The following is an 11,322-nucleotide window of genomic DNA, read 5'->3' as shown; positions in this document are numbered from 1 at the left end:
GGGGCTGGCTGATGTCACACGGGATCCAGCAGAGCTTAAGACAAGACAGGAGACTTCTATTCCCTCAGGGACACCATCTCCTCTGGGGGGCAAAGCAGGGGGTGGGCAACAGCCCCAGAAGAGCCTGGACGTGGGGCTTATTGGAATATATGGGACTGTGTGTCATGTGCATGAGGAATCGTATTGGGCATTGATGTGCACCCGTGTGTCTCTGTGTGTCAATGTGGCCCTGTCTTTCAGGTACGCGTGTGTGTGCGCGCGTAAGAATGTGTGTGTTGATGTGACTGCAGTTGTACATTTTTGTCAGTGTGTCTGTTTGTCAGTTTGTCAGTGTATCCTTTGTGTTTCTGTGTGTGTGGTATGCTTCCACATGACCGTGTTGTGTGTGTCCGTGTGTATTTGTATACATGTTAGTGTGCTTGTGTGGGGGGGTGGACAGGAGTCTCTGTGTGGGTGTCTCCTTGTTTGTCTGCAGATGAGTATAAGTTTGTATCCCTATGTGTGTGTGTGTGACCACATCACCAGGTAACATCTGTGGACGTCCATACTTGTGTATAGCAGTACATTTCTGTGTGTATATACACGTGTGCACACATGTACGGGGGGCCTGTCTGTAAGAACATATGGTCCAGCAGCCTAACCAGGCGCTGTGTAGACCATGAGGGGATAGAGACCTGGGCCCTGGCAGCTGACAGTGCTCTGCCACCCAGGAACTTGCAGCTGTTTCAGAGAGGCAGAGCTGATCTCCTGCTTTTGCTGCTGAGCACGTGGCCCTTGAGTCACCCCCCCCAGGCCAGGGCTGCTTGGCCCATAGCTCTCCTGATGTGTAAGAAAGTGTCCCGGGGGCACCCTGGCACACGCAGGCCTTGCTGTCAGGGGTGATCATTGGGTTCTTACAGGACAATATCTGCTCCCTGGGGCTCCTGAAGGGTGAGCTGATGATCTAGGGAATGGAGGAGCTGATGAGCCCAACATAGCCCCTGTCCTTCCGGAGCTTTCTGTGTGGCTATAACCTACTCCAAGAGAGGGACCCACAGAGCTGGGCAGAGGGGTTGTTGGTCAGGAAGGGAACTGAGCGCAGTGGCCTCCAGAGCTCTCTGCGAGCTGTGAAATGCAGGTGTTGACCCAGGAAACACCAGTGAATAGTATCAAAGTCTTTCATCTCCCACAAAATAGAATCGTGGACCCAACACACAGACCTGCAGGAGGCCGCGTTGACAAAACACTTAGCCAGAACAAGGGCATTTCTTTCCAATAATAGGACCCTGATGGCCCTTCATTCAGCAGCACTAGTTATCAGAACAAAATAACTGTGACAGCAGCAGCCTAAATGTTCTCGCAGGGCACTTCAGGCTCCTGCTCGTGACCTTCCACCCCGTCCAGGACTGCCCATCTCTCTGTTCTCTCAGTTAAACTCGTCAAAGGAGCTGTCTGGACTCAGTGTCTCTGCTCCCTTTTCTTTTCTGTCTTGAACCCACTCCAAACAGGCTTCCGTCCCAACAGTCCAGTAAATTGGTGGACAGAGGCCTCCATGTGCCAAAGCCATCGAGGAATCCTGGATCCTCCTCTTCCTCGACTTCTCTGCCGTTGAGAGGGGTTGACCTCAGAGGTCCTGGGGCTCCTTCTAGCTCCCTGCCTGATCCTTCTCCATCTCTGACACTGAATTCCTTTCTTTATCCTTCAGCCCTGTCTTAGCCCTTGGATCTTTATCTGCACTCATTTCTTAGTTGATCAAAACCCGTTTAATGGCTTCACTGATTATATTCAGAGGCTCCCAAATTTCTCTTTCTAGCTCTAATTCTCCCCTGAACTCTGAACCAATTGCTTCCTTGACACTTCATTAGTTAGATATTTAGAGGAAACTCAGTCTTAAAATGGCCCAAACAAGCCAGGACTTCCTTTCCTTCTACTCTGCCCCAGCCTGTTCCTCCCATAGGGTTCTACTGCCTATTTAAAAGTTGAAGTTAGCAACTCGGAAGTCATCCGGGAAACTTAGCACCCTCATCCCAATCCCACTCTCTCATGGAATCCCATCAAAATATGTCCAGAAAATAAGACCTGCAGGGGAGGAGACACCTGCGCTTCATGTGAATGGTGGCACTATTCATGATTAGCCAACATAGGGAATTGGCCTTCGGGTCCATCAGAGGATGAATGGATTATGTATAATAGAATACTATTCAGCCATAAAAAGATTGAAATCCTGTCATTTCTGGCAACACCAATGAACTTGGCAGACATTATGTTAAGTGAAATAAGGCAGGCACTGGGAGACAAATAGTGCATGATCTCACTCATTTGTGAAATTTTAAAAAGTTGTCATAAGAGTTGGAGAATAGAGAGTAGAATAGTGGCTACCAAGCCTGGTGTGGTGGCTGAGGCAGGAGGATCATAAATCGGAGGCCAGCCTCAGTGACTTAGTGAGATTCATGGTCACAAAATAAAAAGTTAAAAGGTCTGGGGGTATAGCTTAGTGGTACAGCACCCCTGGGTTTGATCCCCAATATCACCGAAAAAAGAAAATCAGATCTCGTGTCTTCATTGCTAAAAACTCCAGTGTCTTCCCATTGAACTTAGAATTAAAGTTCTGAGTCTCTGCCAAGTTCTTAAGAGATTCCACATCTCCAGCTTGTCTTCATTGCTTCCTGCCCCCCCCCCCCATCCCCTGATGGTCCTCAGGGCATCCACCTGCCTCATTCATCCAACCCGGCTGCTCTGGCTCCCTCTCTCTGTCCCTCAAACACACAAAGTGCCCTCTGGTCTCTGGCCCCTTGCACTTACTTTTCCCTCTGCCTAGAAAGTTCTTCCCCAAGACATCTGCATGTCGGGACATCACAGAGGTCTCTGCTTTAGGATCACCACCCAGAGAGGCCTGTGCTGTTTATAGATGCCAGGTGGTCATGGTTTTTTCTGGGACTCAGGGCTGTCAGTGTTAAAACTGGTACAGTCCTGGGCACACGAGGGTGGTTGGTCACTAACAATAGCAGGGACACCTCTTCCCTACATTTTTTTTCTGTTTGTATTTTGCTTTGTAGCACACTCATCGCACTGGCACCTTATCAAGCCACTATTTAAATGGTTTTATTTTCTGTGTCCAACTAGAACATGAGTTTCACAAGGGCAAATACTTTTCTTGTTCACTACTGAATCCTCGTCATTTAGAACAGGCCTGGAACTAATAGATGCTCAGGACATATTCTACTAAGGAAATCAGGAATGGCTTGATAAATCATGGTATATACATAAAGTGGAAAATTCCACAATCAAAAACTCCATATAAGGGCTGGGGATGTGGCTCAAGCGGTAGCACGCTCGCCTGGCATGCGTGCGGCCCGGGTTCGATCCTCAGCACCACATACCAACAAAGATGTTGTGTCCGTAGAAAACTGGAAAATAAATATTAAGAAAATTCTCTCTCTCTCTCTCTCTCTCTCTCTCACTCTCTCTTAAAAAAAAAAAAACTCCATATAAGCCTAAATAAATCAAAATGGGAACCTGTAACTGATGCAATCTCAAGCAAAAAAGCAAGTTTCAAACTGGTCCCTACATACACAAGTACGTCCATGGATATTTGTGTGTCTAACTTCACACACACACGAAGGTGGGAGGCTATGACTGTAGATTCTTAGGTTGCTTTTATTTTTACTTTTGACGGATTATGTAAAGTTCCCCAGATGTTACTGTTCAGTTAACATTTAAATATGAAGTCCCTGCGGGAACCCGGGCGCACCCATTGCCCACCACCACCCTCTCCCATCGCCTTGACCATGACTCCCACTCCTGGGCATCTCTCCTTGCCTAAGCTTGCTTCCTGGCTGACCACTGTCTGATTATTTGGCTGACCACTGTCTGATTATTTGGATGGAGGTCAGGCATTGAGATCTCCTGACTCTGTCCTGTGGCAGCCGCTATGAAGGGCCCTGTGACCCTTAGGCCTGTTGCCCCCCGCCCCCCACGACTTGCCACAGCTGAGACCTGCCTTCCTCTGCCCTGTCACACTGTGGGCCTGCAGAATGGGGTGGGGCAGGGGCATCACAGAGTTCTCTTTCCTTGGAACATTCCCCTCCACCTGGTCTGTTGGGTAACCCTGTCGAGGGCCTGATGGCCTTACCAGAGCCTCACCAGCACTTCCTTCCTTCTGTTTTTCTGCACCTGCCCCCCACCCCCCCCCACTATCATTTATTCATTTGCCTCCCTGTCCAGCTCAAGGTCAGCTGGCTCTTATGTTGTCCCCACAACCCCGTGGGTTAGAAGCTGTCATTTATGAAATATGATATGTCAAGAGCTTTGTAATGTTGTGAACAACCAATTAAAAAAAATTTAAAAAAAAGAAGCTGTCATTGTCCCTGCTTGAAGGAGGAAACTGAGGCATGGAGGAGGGAAGTGATTGGATCAAGACACAAAGTCAATAAATCATGTAACTAGAATTTGAATCAGGCCAGTCCCCACTCCCAATGGTGGTCTGGACTTTTCAAAAAGAAAAGGGAGGAATGAAAGTGGGGAAGAAGTGAGGATGTAAAAGGTTCGCGAGGGAAGAAGAGAGCAGGCAGCTGAAATTAGGCGGCTAGCTTAGACGGGAAGAAAGGAGGAGGAAAGAAAACGAGGGGAAAAGAAAGGAGGGAAGGAAGGGAGGGAGGAGAGAAGTTAGAAAGGAAAAAAAGAGGGGAGGGCCTAAGGAAGGAAGGAAAGGAAACAGGTAGTTAGGAAGGAAACTGGTTGGTAGCTAGTTAGTCCCCTTGGCAGATAACCAGCCGGCAGGCAGGCGTCTGCTCAGGGGCTGCCTCTCACCTGAAGACTCTGGGTCCCGGTGCTGCTTCTGGGGAGCTCTGCCCTCTCTCTTGGCATGGTCCTCCTGAAACCCAGCTCCAATTTGGCGAGTGAGCACCCTTCCCTGGCAGGAGCGACCTGTCACCCACTCGCCTGACTCTCCAACGGGCTGGAGTTCAACTTCCCAGCCTTGCCAGTTGGGAGCTGGCTCTGGGGCCTTTTGGTTATTAATTAACCACTGGACAGAATTATCATGCTGGCTGCGCCCACTGGCTACTGGACAATCCCGCCCTAGGGACCCTCTGACCTTTTAAAAGCTACTGCACAAACTTAAGGTGTGTCACCTTGGGCAAGTGACTTAGCTCTCAGAGCCTCACGTGGACTGGGGATGGTGTAGGCACTTCCTGAAGGAAGGTCTCCGAAGCCCCTTCAACACTGTCACGTGTCCATTCTCTGCAATGTCCTCCCAAGCTCCTGCTTCAAGGCCGATTTCCACGGAGCCGTCCTGTGCCAGTGGCTGAACCACTCTTCTCCAGAGTCCAGAGGACTGACGACCGAAAGACTCTCACAACGCTCTCTCACGCTGCTTCCCTGATGGGGGTCACCTTGGAGAAATGGAGGGAAGTGAAACACCATGTCCTCAAAGTGTCCCTCTCTGTCCCATGAACCCAAACAAGTTACGCCTGGATGGGGATGTCCATAAACATCTTGAAGGACACTGACTTTTTCTCACGTACACTGGGAATGAGGGCAAGTCAGTGTGATCCGTGGAGAGCTGCTTTCTTGCCTGGTGGCAGGTTCTTTGGGATGCTGGTCATACAATGGGACAAAGCAAGCTAAGCTAATGATGTCACTGCTTCTATAGACTAGCTTATGAAACTCCTCTCCCAGCAGTAACTGGTGTGGGGTTGAGGGCACTGTGGAGAGGACAAGTACCACTGGTCCAGCCAGCTGCCACTGGACAAGGTGTTGTGGGGGCTGGCATTGCTAGTTGGTGAAGCCCAGTGACGGATGGAGGTGTAATCTGTCCAGCCTGTCACCATGGGGCCTTCCCTGTGAAAATAATAGCTCTTAAGTCTTGCACACTGGCTCCGAGTACTTTCTTTGTTCTCTCGGCAACCTGTTCCCCTGCCCTAGCACAACTGGGCTGTGAGTGGTACAGGTGTCTACAACCTGTTCCCCTGCCCTAGCACAACTGGGCTGTGAGTGGTACAAGTGTCTAGATGGCCCTCCCATGGACACCTGCAGAGACAGGAAGCTCCTTCCCTCCTGAGCTGGCATTCTCTTGTGTTGAGTCAATGCCTGACATCCAGAGTTCACCGGCCCTGGCCCTGCCCTGTTATTATCCTGGGAGGAGAATCACAGCTGAGTCGAGATTGATGCCCTGCTCTGCTCTTTGGAGACTGAGGCTTAGAAACCAGTGCCCAGCTGGTCCCAGCTCACATGGGAGGAAGGCTTTCTTGTGATGACCAAGAGTTGTTCGGGTAAAGTGTTCTAACTCAGGGCAGGGGCATGGCTGGCCCCCTGGACAGGTGGGAAAAGCCTTGCCCAGTAACTTCTGCTCTAAGCAACTCAGAGTTTGACTTTCACTCTGCTTCCACCAATGACTTTTCAGTAAATTTTCATGGTCAAGTCTGTTATTTTTAAAATGGACCGCTCTAATGTCCTGCAGGGCTGAATTCTCCACCTCCACCAACACACACAACATAAGCACGTGTCTGGCCCTGGCCTGGAGAGGGGCGGTGACTGGCCCAAGTGCACAGAGCAAATGAGGACAACAGCCAGGGTCCCACATCTTTCATTGCCTCTGCACTGGCACTCCACCAAGCTCCTCCTCCCTGAACTTCCAGAGTTGGTTTTAACAAACCCACACAATGGTGTGATTGCACAAATTGTATCAAAGAATTCCAATAGACAGAAGAATGTCAAATAACAAGTGAAACCTTCCCTTCCCCAAACCCACCTTCAGTCTCATTTCCAGAGGTAAGTACCAATCCTTGCAGACTTTGGTCTATGACCTGATCTACACATTGGAATATTTTTTCCCCCAGAAAATAGGGCTTTATGACACATAGTTTCAGCAACTCTTTTTCTCACATACATCTTTCCATGTTAACACAGAGTGATTCACTTTATTTTTTAACAGCCACATTGCACTGGATAGAGTGGGATTAATTCACTACCCTTGTGTTTTGTTCCTTTTCTGATGGATGTCTGGGTCTTGGACAGACTCTGTTGTTTGAATATTGAAGGTTAAAGACATTCTCTGGGATGAGAAGAAGGATGCCAAAGGACTGAACCAGCGGGAACCCACCTCCATGAAGATTCCCTCCACCTTGACATTCTCAGCTCACTTTTCTGTCCTGTGACCCCACCACTGTCCCCACCTGTGAATTTGTCCATAGGCAGAGTAAATAGCAGGCTTGGGGTCAGAACAGAAAAATGTGCTACTCACATGAGCTGGAAGCAGGACCCTTGAGTCAACAGACTCCCAGAGAGATGAGACATGGCCCGAGTTTTCTTTTTATTTTTTATTTCTTTTATTTTTTTATAAAAATGTGTTTTATTTTAAAACAAATTTATAAAAGTAGAAATCACATACAAAAATACAGATTACTCCGACACGTTGGCAAAATAGCCTATGGCTGGACTTGCGTTTGGAAGTACAGGCACTGTATGTTTGAGGGCACCCGGAAGTAAGCCCAACCGGATCCTACACCAGCCCTTGTCACTAATCTGTAAACAATAATTTCAAGTAGTATTTAGCACTTTAAAACTAATAAGAAATAGACACATAATCATCTCCTTGTGTAACACTACTTTAAAATTTTCTTCCTTAGGTCTGAGCAGATAAGGGAACTTCATGCTACTGTTTTTAACATTTAAAATCTTTGATTTAAGTAAAACCAGTTAAGAGAAAAAATGATGGATTTTGGCTTTTTGTAACATTTTGCACATATGGGGAGGTCACTGACTTAAAACTAGTGTTTTTGTGATTTTTAAAAAGCAGAACTTGCTCTTTTTGCCTTGATGAGAGGTTTTTAAAAAAAAAACAAACCCACTCATATTACCAAAAGGTTCAACACCTGAGTACTAACTTTTACATAGGTGCCAGTGCAGACTGTCCTGAAACTGCATGGAAAATACACATGCTTCTAGTGTGTACTCCTGATTTATAGGAACAAGCAATTCTTAGGATCAGTAACACTATAAAGTGGGTAGTTTCAAACAATTATAGCAAAAGACCATTTTTTAAAAAGGCAATTTAAAATACTTGATTCCAGAGTAATATACAAATAAACTTAGCATTAAAGGAAAACAGCAGGCAGTATCAGTTCAGAACTCTTCCAATTTTTCAAGAATAGAGACTGATTAGGTTAATATCACCTTCCTAAAACAAAGCAACTCATTTAAAAGCTAAACAACTCATGTTAACGTAATTTGATTATAAAATTAGAAACCACAATTATATTTCAGGAACACAGTACCTTAGTGATATTAAAGGATAATTCTGATTAACCTGGCATAGAAAATTACTTCTTGAGCCTTCACATCCCATACCAACTCTATACCTCTGGCCGTATGTTTAGTTTGTTTGAGGGTTTAAGATGTGGGGCTATGTTTCTGTTAAGCTAATTTCAAATCTTAAGATAAAAATGAAATGTTTTTTTTTTAAATTCCCAGATACCTTAAATGCTAGTATCTTATGACTCTTTCTGTTCAGCCTACCCTACACATAGCTTATGTTCTTCCAAACTATGTCGTATTAAACAATATTGAAAAATTAAATAGATAAAAGTTATCACAAAGGCTTTAAGTCATTTTTTAAGCTTGATTCTACATAAGACTTAATCCAAAGGGCACTTGGAGAAGATGGCACAAATTTTGCTATGTAAAAAAGTAAATTGAAATCATAGGCTCAAACTCCTAAAATTTCTGATGGCCTACAACTTAGGCTCTTAAGGGCATAGCATTGCCAGAAGCTTTTATAGTTATTTTAAAAAGGGCAATACTTCATTTTTTTCCCCTTGAAAATGGTTTCCTAATTTACTTGCAGGATAAAGGTTAAGGGAAAACAAATAATAAAAACTAGCCCAGTGCTCCAGTAATTGGGCTTCCTGCCTACTTTCCCTATTCCAAAGAAAGAGGAGACACCATCCTGCAAGAAATAACTTCATAAACAGCTGTGCTTTTACAGTGTCACTTGGCACCTGATGCCCCATATCTCCTGGTTTCTTTTTGTTCCCGACAGTTGGCCTGGGAATGGTGGTGAAATAGGAGCAATTAATTTGCAGATGAGGAAGGGCTTCCCCTAACAGTTGAAGGATACCATCTGGCACGATTCCAAAAATAGTGTTTTTAATGTGGGAATTTCTCTAAGTTCAAGTAGAGTTTCAGGAATTATATCATAGCACCAGCTGAGTGACAGGTGTTGGAGGAAGCTGAGCTGGAGAAATTCTGGAAAGCAGTCATGCTTTAGCTTGACACTGTCATTTAAGTCCAGATGGACAAGGTTGGGATATCTTCTAACTAAGGTAGAGACATCTGATTTCTGAAGATTCTTTCGGTAGCCACTACGATTCAGCTGGGTGATGGTCTCTGACACATGTGCGACAGCCACCTGCACTTGCTTTTCAGTGAACTCATAGCACCAGGAGAGGTTCAGCTCATCCAGTCTGGAACAGCTGCTTAGCAGAGTCTTCAGGGCAGACTCAGAAAATCCAGAACACCCACAAAGGTAGAGTCATACTAAATTTGAGTTTTTTTCTGCACAAGATTATTGACAATGGGATCAGAAAGCTGTAGGGCCTTCCAGGCTTAGATTCTGCAACTTGGAGCACTGAGACAGAATGCCATGGAAGGTAGATATGTTTATAACTGAGTTCGACAGATCCAAATGAAGAACACGAAAAGGGCTGCAATGTTCAACCAAGGGTTGGCCAACAAATGATCAGGGGCAGCGGAAGGCCACCACGCCTCGAGACAACAGACGAACAATCACATCTGAGTGCTGATTTTTACCTGTGCGGTCCAAGGTTTGCCAGAGAGATTCGTCAAACGCAAGGCAGTACCACCTCTTACAAACACCAGAGACTTTTAGCAGATGGGGGAGGCAGAGACAAGAGAAGTTTCCCAGGAGCAACTCATCTGGGAGGGAGTCCCATGAAACACCGGGGAAGTTCCTCGATTGAGTTTAGTCCTGCGGATGATCACAAAAGTCTTTGTCACTCCCTCTGCTTTTCAGCCGTTTCTGTGTGGGGCTAGAGAGTAGTTCCTGGGGGATGTTCTCACTGTCTACCTCCTCCTTCTCTAGGGTGGAGACCCCCATGCCTGACAGCAGCTCAGATGAATTGCTGGAATCCCATCCTCACATGCAGCTGGTGGTAACGTTGCTACTCTGGCCCGGAATCTCCTGAAAGTGCTTCCTGTGCATGGCGTCCACAGGTTCAGGAGTTTTAAATACCTGCATTAATTGCACAATTGCCCACCTCCCAGATTCCCGGTTTGGCGGTTCCAGCCCCCAGCAGCCAGACCCGCGAACTCTAGCAACGTTCCATCCCTGCACTGTGCCCCGAGTTTTCCTTTTAAAAAAGAAAAGACTTTAGAAAGTGAAAAATGAATAAAGTTAAAAATCAAATAGGCCTACTAGGTAGATAATGAAAAAAAAAATCAGTCCTTTATTCATTCCTTGAATGTGTGTGTACGTGTATGCGCACACACAAGCACACTTTTGAAAGAGAGAATGAGGAGAGAGAGAGAGAGAGAGAGAGAGAGAGAGAGACACTGGGGTCTGAACCCAGAGGTGCTCTACCACTGAGCTTCATCCCCAGTCCTTTCTATTTTTGACAGAGGGTCTTACTTGCTAAGTTACCCAGGCTGGCTTTGAACTTATGATCCTCCTGTCTCAGCCTCTTGAGTTGCTGGAGTTACAGGTCTGAGCCACTGTGTCCAGCAGTCATCCCTCACCTTTTTTAGATGTTTCTTTTGATATTAACCTCCATGTGTCTAAATAATATGCTTATCCTTGTATTCTTCCATCTTTCAATTTAATACAGTTTAACACATTTTCAAAGGCTTTCCTTCCTACCCTGGAGCACGAACATTTAGATCTTGCCCATCCGAGCACACACTTCTGCTTTCCCTGCAGTTAATTTTTAATTGCCTCATTTGGAGGTTTGAGAAAATGCATATGTATACAGAACATAAATATATATTCAGTACATACATAGAACATACATAAATAGTCAAGTCTTTCTTAACAATGGGGGTATATGTTGAATAATGAGACATTAGGGGATTTTTGTCATGCAAACGTCATAGAGGGCATTTATACAAACTAGAAGGCCATGATGTCATAAGCTGATTTAATCTTATGGGACCAACCGTCTTCTGTGCAGTCCAATATTGACTGAAGAGTCATTAGAGGATGCATGATTGTATATTCAATTTTCTTGAATACTCTAGTTGCTGAGGCAGGAGTATCACAAGTTCAAGACCAGCCTTGGCAACTTAGTGAGACCCTGTCTCAAAATAAAATTTAAAATGGGGGTACTG

At 45.8% G+C, this 11,322-nt stretch overlaps 1 pseudogene; it reads right to left on the bottom strand.

The window, feature by feature from the left end:
• Nucleotides 1–7,330: 7,330 nt before the first annotated feature.
• Nucleotides 7,331–10,201, bottom strand: LOC113179000 (S-phase kinase-associated protein 2-like; annotated as a pseudogene).
• Between the last annotated feature and the right edge of the window lie 1,121 nt (nucleotides 10,202–11,322).

This window comes from Urocitellus parryii, chromosome 6, assembly GCF_045843805.1.
Source record: "Urocitellus parryii isolate mUroPar1 chromosome 6, mUroPar1.hap1, whole genome shotgun sequence".
NCBI classification, from domain to species: Eukaryota; Metazoa; Chordata; class Mammalia; order Rodentia; family Sciuridae; genus Urocitellus; species Urocitellus parryii.
Note: the sequence above shows the minus strand (reverse complement) of the source record. Positions and strands in the feature narration are given on the sequence as shown.